Below are 7575 nucleotides of genomic sequence, written 5' to 3' on the forward strand. Positions count from 1 at the left end.
GAGGATGTGGTGTGCCTTGGATCATGTGCCGTTCCCTTTCTTCTCCAAACTTTTTTCTTCCCATCATTCTGGTACAGGTTGATCTTTGTCTCATCTGTCCATAGAATACTTTTCCAGAACTGAGCTGGCTTCATGAGGTGTTTTTCAGCAAATTTAACTCTGGCCTGTCTATTTTTGGAATTGATGAATGGTTTGCATCTAGATGTGAACCCTTTGTATTTACTTTCATGGAGTCTTCTCTTTACTGGTGACTTAGAGACAGATACACCTACTTCACTGAGAGTGTTCTGGACTTCAGTTGATGTTGTGAACGGGTTCTTCTTCACCAAAGAAAGTATGCGGCGATCATCCACCACTGTTGTCATCCGTGGACGCCCAGGCCTTTTTGAGTTCCCAAGCTCACCAGTCAATTTCTTTTTTCTCAGAATGTACCCGACTGTTGATTTTGCTACTCCAAGCATGTCTGCTATCTCTCTGATGGATTTTTTCTTTTTTTTCAGCCTCAGGATGTTCTGCTTCACCTCAATTGAGAGTTCCTTAGACCGCATGTTGTCTGGTCACAGCAACAGCTTCCAAATGCAAAACCACACACCTGTAATCAACCCCAGACCTTTTAACTACTTCATTGATTACAGGTTAACGAGAGAGACGCCTTCAGAGTTAATTGCAGCCCTTAGAGTCCCTTGTCCAATTACTTTTGGTCCCTTTAAAAAGAGGAGGCTATGCATTACAGAGCTATGATTCCTAAACCCTTTCTCCAATTTGGATAAGAAAACTCTCATATTGCAGCTGGGAGTGTGCACTTTCAGCCCATATTATGTATATAATTGTATTTCTGAACATGTTTTTGTAAACAGCTAAAATAACAAAACTTGTGTCACTGTCCAAATATTTCTGGACCTAACTGTATGTGTGTATATATATATATATATATATATATATATATATATATATATATATATATATATATATATATATAATATAAAATGTGTGTAAATATATATATATATATACATATACAGTTAGGTCCAGAAATCTTTGGCCAGTGACACAATTTTGGCGAGTTGGGCTCTGCATGCCACCACATTGGATTTGAAATGAAACCTCTACAACAGAATTCAAGTGCAGATTGTAACGTTTAATTTGAAGGTTTGAACAAAAATATCTGATAGAAATTGTAGGAATTGTCACATTTCTTTACAAACACTCCACATTTTAGGAGGTCAAAAGTAATTGGACAAATAAACCAAACCCAAACAAAATATTTTTATTTTCAATATTTTGCTGCGAATCCTTTGGAGGCAATCACTGCCTTAAGTCTGGAACCCATGGACATCACCAAACGCTGGGTTTCCTCCTTCTTAATGCTTTGCCAGGCCTTTACAGCCGCAGCCTTCAGGTCTTGCTTGTTTGTGGGTCTTTCCGTCTTAAGTCTGGATTTGAGCAAGTGAAATGCATGCTCAATTGGGTTAAGATCTGGTGATTGACTTGGCCATTGCAGAATGTTCCACTTTTTTGCACTCATGAACTCCTGGGTAGCTTTGGCTGTATGCTTGGGGTCATTGTCCATCTGTACTATGAAGCGCCGTCCGAACAACTTTGCGGCATTTGGCTGAATCTGGGCTGAAAGTATATCCCGGTACACTTCAGAATTCATCCGGCTACTCTTGTCTGCTGTTATGTCATCAATAAACACAAGTGACCCAGTGCCATTGAAAGCCATGCATGCCCATGCCATCACGTTGCCTCCACCATGTTTTACAGAGGATGTGGTGTGCCTTGGATCATGTGCCGTTCCCTTTCTTCTCCAAACTTTTTTCTTCCCATCATTCTGGTACAGGTTGATCTTTGTCTCATCTGTCCATAGAATACTTTTCCAGAACTGAGCTGGCTTCATGAGGTGTTTTTCAGCAAATTTAACTCTGGCCTGTCTATTTTTGGAATTGATGAATGGTTTGCATCTAGATGTGAACCCTTTGTATTTACTTTCATGGAGTCTTCTCTTTACTGGTGACTTAGAGACAGATACACCTACTTCACTGAGAGTGTTCTGGACTTCAGTTGATGTTGTGAACGGGTTCTTCTTCACCAAAGAAAGTATGCGGCGATCATCCACCACTGTTGTCATCCGTGGACGCCCAGGCCTTTTTGAGTTCCCAAGCTCACCAGTCAATTTCTTTTTTCTCAGAATGTACCCGACTGTTGATTTTGCTACTCCAAGCATGTCTGCTATCTCTCTGATGGATTTTTTCTTTTTTTTCAGCCTCAGGATGTTCTGCTTCACCTCAATTGAGAGTTCCTTAGACCGCATGTTGTCTGGTCACAGCAACAGCTTCCAAATGCAAAACCACACACCTGTAATCAACCCCAGACCTTTTAACTACTTCATTGATTACAGGTTAACGAGAGAGACGCCTTCAGAGTTAATTGCAGCCCTTAGAGTCCCTTGTCCAATTACTTTTGGTCCCTTTAAAAAGAGGAGGCTATGCATTACAGAGCTATGATTCCTAAACCCTTTCTCCAATTTGGATAAGAAAACTCTCATATTGCAGCTGGGAGTGTGCACTTTCAGCCCATATTATGTATATAATTGTATTTCTGAACATGTTTTTGTAAACAGCTAAAATAACAAAACTTGTGTCACTGTCCAAATATTTCTGGACCTAACTGTATGTGTGTATATATATATATATATATATATATATATATATATATATATATATATATATATATATATATATATATATATATATATATAATGACAGACACACTATCTATATATATTATTGCCTTATTCTGTCTGTCTCTGTCTTGCTCCAAAATTGTGTCCTTACGGTGACACAAAGCTGATTGGCCGCTGGGCTCGCCATGGCCCCGCCCCCCCCCGCACGGATTGGCCGCTCGCCCAGGCTCCGCCCGCTCACGGATTGGCCGGCCGCTCTCCCAAGCTCCGCCACCCACACGGATTGGCCTCTCGCCCCGGCACTCTGCAGCATTGGCAACTCGGCCACGCCCCGCCCCCCTCACGCAATGCATGCTCGCCCTGGCCCCGCCACCCGCACGCATTCCCCGAACCGACAGGGAGCCACGATTCCCAGGTGAGTACTGTACCCCCGGGAGCCCACATCAGCGTACGCCGCCAACCCAGCCGACACATACCCTCGCATTGCTGGGGTTGCCGCCGTATGCTGGTGTGGGCTCCCGTGCGAGCGGGGGACGGGATACGCTGGTAACCATGGTAGCATAGTTACCAGCGCATCAAGGTCCTGCAGCGGCGGAACATACACACGCACACACACACACACACACACATCAGATCACACTCACTCTCACACACATCACATCGCATCCACACACTCACAACATCCTGGGATATCGCTTGCTTCTCGGCGGCGATACTGTGGAGTGACCTTCCAGGACCTGCCGGAGGATCACATGGCCAGAAGCATGTGGTATCTCCGGATGTTGTGAGTGTGAGCGCGTATGTGCAATATCTTCAGTGTGTCTGTGAGTGTATGCGATCGGATGTGTGAGTGTCGGCAGAGGAGCACGGCGTGCTGGGGGAGGCTGGGAGGAGAGAGGCTGATCCTGGGGAAGGCTGGGAGGGGGAGGCTGATGCTGGGGGAGGCTGGGAGGCGAGAGGCTGATGCTGGGGGAGGCTGGGAGGAGAGAGGCTGATCCTAGGGAAGGCTGGGAGGGGGAGGCTGATGCTGGGGGAGGCTGGGAGGAGAGAGGCTGATGCTGGGGTAGGCTGATGCTGGGGGAGGCTGGGAGGGTGAAGGCTGATGCTGGGGGAGTCTGAGAGGAGAGAGGCTGATGCTGGGGGAGGCTGGGAGGAGGGAGGCTGGGAGTAGAGAGGCTGATCCTGGGGAAGGCTGGGAGGGGGAGGCTGATGCTGGGGGAGGCTGGGAGGAGAGAGGCTGATGCTGGAGGAGGCTGGGAGGAGAGAGGCTGATGCTGGGGGAGGCTGGGAGGAGAGAGGCTGATGCTGGGGGAGGCTGGGAGGCGAGAGGCTGATGCTGGGGGAGGCAGGCTGGGAGGCTGAGAGAAGAGAGGCTGATGCTGGGGGAGGCTGATGCTGGGAGGAGAAAGGCTGATGCTGGGAGGAGAGAGGCTGATGCTGGTGCAGCATGGGGGATGGAGCACGATGGGGAGTGCGCAGCATGGCGGATGGAGCACGTTTGGGAGTGCGCAGCATGGCGGATGGAGCACGTTTGGGAGTGCGCAGCATGGCGGATGGAGCACGTTTGGGAGTGCGCAGCATGGCGGATGGAGCACGTTTGGGAGTGCGCAGCATGGCGGATGGACCACGTTTGGGAGTGCGCAGCATGGCGGATGGAGCACGTTTGGGAGTGCGCAGCATGGCGGATGGACCACGTTTGGGAGTGCGCAGCATGGCGGATGGAGCACGTTTGGGAGTGCGTAGCATGGCGGATGGACCACGTTTGGGAGTGCGCAGCATGGCGGATGGAGCACGATGGGGGGTGCGCAGCATGGCGGATAGAGCACGATGGGGGGTGCGCAGCATGGGGGATGGAGCACGATGGGAGGTGCACACCTCCCCCCAACACACACACACACACACAACACACCACACACACACTGGGAACCACAAACACTGCCCTACACAGACACCCACACACACAGACAACGCTGCACACACACAACACCCAACACACAAACACCGCGGCATACATAAATATACGCACATACCGCACAACACACACATTGCAGAAAACATACCTCCCCCCAAAACACACCACACCCACACAAACCGCGCAACACACACACACAACGCTACAGACACACAGCGCTCCACAAGCAACGCAACACACGGAACACACATGCAACACCGCTCTCACCCCCCGTCACACCCAGAACATGTACAGCCCCTACACAAACACTTGGTAACTACACACAACATCTATATATATAACAAAAATCATACATGAACTACACAATACGTAAATTCTAGAATACCCGATGCGTAGAATCGGGCCACCTTCTAGTATATATATATAGATCTATATATATATAGATAACAAAAATCATACATGAACTACACAATACGTAAATTCTAGAATACCCGATGCGTAGAATCGGGCCACCTTCTAGTATATATATATATATATATATATATATATATATACACATACTGTATGTGTGTGTATGTGTGTGTGTGTGTGTGTGTGTGTGTGTATGTATGTGTGTGTATATATATATATATATATATATATATATATATATATATATATATATATATATATATATATAATTATAATTTTATAATTTTATTCATTTATATAGCGCTATTAATTCCACAACGCTTTACATATATATAATTTGTGATCCACGGGCGTCTGAATGAGGACTGTGTCAATTATCCAAATAAAATTGCACAATAGATATTGTTATAGTCTGTAGTAGGTAACAATGTCCACTAGATGGTGAACTTGCATAGCAAATCTAGTATGTACGCCATAGTATGGAAATTGGTGGGAAAAAAATGCGAAGAAATGTAATAATATACACAGTACTCGTAAAAGTCAGGATATTTGGCTTTTGGGTGAAATTTATGGAAAACATACGTTCCCGCTACACTGATGTTGTATCATGACAGTGGGGTATTTACGTAGAAGCAGCAATGGAGATTTCCTCATCTGAAACAAAAGCCAACAGTGCTGGGTATACCCCTTCACCCCCCCCCTCCCCCCAAAATGACTGTGTCTCAATAAGTTGCCATGTGGCCTTGAGCATCAATTACAGCTGACGACGCCTCCTGCTGGTCACCAGTGCAATTACTGTCTGCAGAGGCGGCATCCCACTCTTGAAGGGTGGCCCTCAGGTCATTGAGGTTCTGGGGTACAAAGTTACGGCCTCTACATGGTGACTCAGCTAATCCCATAGGTTTTCTATGAGATTCAGGTCTGGAGAAAATGCAGCCGCTCCATCTGAGGTCGCAGAGTCTCCATCAGCCGTTCCCTAATGATGAGACCTCGATGAGATGGAGCATTGTCCTCCATGAAGATGAGATTAGGCCGGTGTTGTTCATGCAGAGGTGCGATGACTGGATTACTGATGTTATTTGAGTAGTAGGGGCTGTCACTGCACCAGTCACACAGTGTATGGCCGTTCTGTACTGAGTAGACACACCGGCCCACACTATAACACCACCACCAAAGGCTCGTCAGGTGACAACAGTGGCTGATGCATAGCACTCTCATAATGGTGGCCATTATTTCTGCTTAGCGTGAATCAACTTTTATCAGTGAACAGCACTGAGGCCATTGCTCCATCGTTCAGCATAGATGACACCTGTGCCTGGTGGAGAGGTCCGGCACGTAGATGATGCCTGTGCCTAGTGGTGTGTTTGGGTACGTAGATTGTGCCTGGTGGTTCAGGTACGTAGATGATGCCTGTACCTGATGGAATGGTCTGGTATGTAGATGACGCCTATGCTTGGTGGTGTGTTCGGGTACGTAGATGACGCCTGTGCCTGGTGGTGTCCAGGTACATAGATGATGCCTGTACCTGATGGAATGGTCTGGTATGTAGATGACGCTTGTACCTGGTGGTGTGGTCGGGCACATAGATGACACCTGTGCCAGGTGGTGTAATCAGGTACGTAGATGATGCCTGTACCTGATGGAATGATCTGGTATGTAAATGATGCTTGTGCCTGGTGGTGTGGTCAGCTATGTAGGTTATGCCTGTGCCTGGTGGTGTGGTCAGGTACCTTTCAGGTAGTCTATCACACAGACCACACTGCTGTAAACCGTTTTGAATGGTCTGACGTGACACTCTGTGCCTCTCTCCTCCGTTAAATGTTCCTGGAGTTGTGTGGCATTCATCATCCGGCTCCACAGGGCATAGTTCACATTCAAGTGGTCATCAGTGTGTAATGTGGCACCTCTCTGCCTTTCTGTGACTCTTCCAGTCTCTCTGTATCTCTGTACAACCTGCTGGTGACACTCTAAGCTCAGTGGCCACTTCCATCTGAGAACATCCTGCTTGAATCCTCGCAATGGCGCGCTGCTGATGGATCAATTGTTAGGTGTCATCTTGGTCTCATGATACCAAAATGTGACCAGAAGGATGAGGATAATTGTTTAATACCAATTCTAATTGAACCCCGGTGATTCATGGATCAAACATCTCTTGTGAATTTTGCCATTGGGCTCCTTGTTAGAGAACCATTTGCGTGTTTTTTTTGGTTTTTTACTTGTTTTTTTTCCAGCTTGCCACTGTGGGCTGAGTTAACGTTTCTAGACATTTTCGCCTGATTCATCAGTTTGTGAACATTTTGCAAATCGAGAGGCTTAAAAGTCACAACAATGGTTATGAGAAATTCAGGAACCGTGCTCGCTATCTTTTTGATGACTTTGGCAAAAAAAAAAGAACATCAGGTAATACCACAAGATGATGGGGGGGACTTAACCCCCCCCCACAAATGATGAATCGGGCTCATCTATTAGGCGGTTGCAGAACTTTCTGTCCTCCCGTGTTCTGACCCTTCCTCTCGCTGACGTCTGTCCATCCCTCGCTCCATCAGCTCGTGACGGTGAACATGGAGTC

Source organism: Anomaloglossus baeobatrachus, chromosome 7 (genome assembly GCF_048569485.1).
Source record: "Anomaloglossus baeobatrachus isolate aAnoBae1 chromosome 7, aAnoBae1.hap1, whole genome shotgun sequence".
NCBI lineage: Eukaryota > Metazoa > Chordata > Amphibia > Anura > Aromobatidae > Anomaloglossus > Anomaloglossus baeobatrachus.